Here is a 2,007-nt window from a genome sequence, read left to right as displayed (position 1 = left end):
TTTTTTTTTTTGGTAGAAACAGGGGTCACCCTCGGTTGCCCAGGTTGGTCTCTGGTGCCCAACGCGGGGCTCCCCGTAATCTCTACAAATAATCCAGTGAAGGAACACCAGAGCGTGGAAAGCGGAGGACGACAGACAAAGGACTCCCGAGTAGGTTTTCACTTCAAGCTCTAGGGTAAGTAGGGCGCTCCGAGAATTCCAGGGAAACCTCGGGAAAATATGGGTCAGGCTGAGAGTAAGTTCGCTAATTACTTAAGCTTTGTGCGGCAGTTACTGCGCCGCGAAGGGGTAATTGTGAGTACCCAAAATCTCACATCTTTGTTCCATCTCGTAGACAAGTATTCTCCTTGGTTCCCGGAATATGGAACCATGAATGTAAAAGATTGGGACAAGGTCGGATCAGACTGAAAACGAGCACAACAAGAGGGCCACCATATTCCCATCTCTGCTTGGTCAGTGTGGTCTGCAATTAAAACGGCACTGGAGCCCTTCCACACTGAGGAGGAGAAGGAGGAGTTTCAGGATGACATAGGAAAGTTGAATAATCAGGAGTCTAAGTATCAGCAAAGTGAACCATGACAGTCTAGTTTTTAAAAGGACGAGAAACCGGAAGGTATGTATGCTAATCTCCAAAAATTTATAAAAGAAACAGTGCCACCTACCGCGCCTTTAGGGGAAGGTCTGGAATGGCCACCCCCAGGTCAGCCTTAAGAATTTTTGGAAGGGGAGCCTGAGACGCGCCTTGCGGCTCCCATTGTTGCAGGCCCCGCCAGTAACTATGGCGAAGGGAAACTTCAGGCTTCTCCAACAGCCAATTAGGATGCGGGAATGATCCAGGCTTGCCCACCTGTTAATTATGGTAGAAGAATGCTGCGAGCCGGTCCAAATACAAATGATGGCACAGGGACAATCCAGGCATCCATTCCCCAGGCACAAGAAATGGGGGATTTGAATGCTTGGCAGTTTCTGGTCATTATTTCGCCAGCTGAGGAGCCCAGAGAACTTGCTCAAGCATGCTGGGAGCTATTTCCTTTTAAAATATTAAAAGACTTAAAGCAAGCAATTGGACAATATGGGCCAAATTCTCCTTATGTTCATTCCTTGTTACAATGTGTGGCTTATAACAGACGTTGAATACCTACGGATTGGGAGGCACTCGCCCGACCCACCCTGTGCCCCTCTGAATTTCTCCAATTTAAAACCTGGTTGACAGATGCAGCAACAAATCAGGCACGCAGAAATGCTCAAGCCCAACGTCCCGTTAATGTCACATCTGATCAACTGCTTGGAATCGGACAGGCATGGGGTACTCTAAATCAACAGATGGTAATGGGTAATGAGGCTGTTGATCAGCTCAGAACTATATGCCGAAGAGCCTGGGAAAAAATTCATGACCCTGCTACTGCTTATCCTTCTTTTCACACAGTTCAACAGAGTCCAAGGAAGCCTTATCCAGATTCTATCGCCCGTTCGCAGGATGCGGCTCAAAAGGCTATTTCCGATTCTCATGCCAAGAAAGTGATCGTTCAGCTGCTTGCTCATGAAAATGCTAATACAGAATGTCAGGCAGCAATTAGATCTGTTAAGGGAAAGGAAGATCTAAATGAGGAAAAAACTTCAAGTGAATACATTAAAGCCTGCGATGGCATTGGGGGACACTTATATAAGGCCAGCCTCCTTATACAAGGCCAGGGGAGAGAGGGGATCCTATTACTCCCCATATCGCGGGGATGCCTCACCCCCCTGCGATGTGGATCGTAACAGCAAGGGGGAGAGAGGGGGTTGCTATTACTCCCCATTACGATGTGGATCGTAATAATTACTCCCCCCTGCAATGTGTATCCATTATTAGCAGTCTCTTTTGTTCAGGATATTAGGAACAATTTCACAGGGTGTATGTACACAGCCTGCGACAGGAGAACGAACACCATCCTCTGCACCTCCGGATATGAGCAACCATATCACACAATGGGTGTATACCTTTTGGGAGATTTGGGGTAATGTCGT

The 2,007-nt window shown here is 47.4% G+C and overlaps 1 long non-coding RNA gene across 1 annotated transcript; it reads left to right on the top strand.

Moving 5' to 3' along the window:
- The first annotated feature begins 26 nt into the window (after positions 1-26).
- Positions 27-1,789, top strand: LOC108540862 (uncharacterized). The gene is made up of 3 exons (XR_001888786.1): positions 27-175; positions 335-613; positions 1,427-1,789. It is a non-coding gene; the product is annotated as an uncharacterized LOC108540862 (long non-coding RNA).
- The last annotated feature ends 218 nt before the right edge of the window (positions 1,790-2,007 follow it).

The sequence above is a fragment of the Rhinopithecus bieti genome, unplaced genomic scaffold (assembly GCF_001698545.2).
Source record: "Rhinopithecus bieti isolate Rb0 unplaced genomic scaffold, ASM169854v2 scaffold_19737, whole genome shotgun sequence".
In the NCBI taxonomy this organism is placed as follows: Eukaryota; Metazoa; Chordata; class Mammalia; order Primates; family Cercopithecidae; genus Rhinopithecus; species Rhinopithecus bieti.
This window is presented reverse-complemented; position numbering and strand designations above follow the sequence as displayed.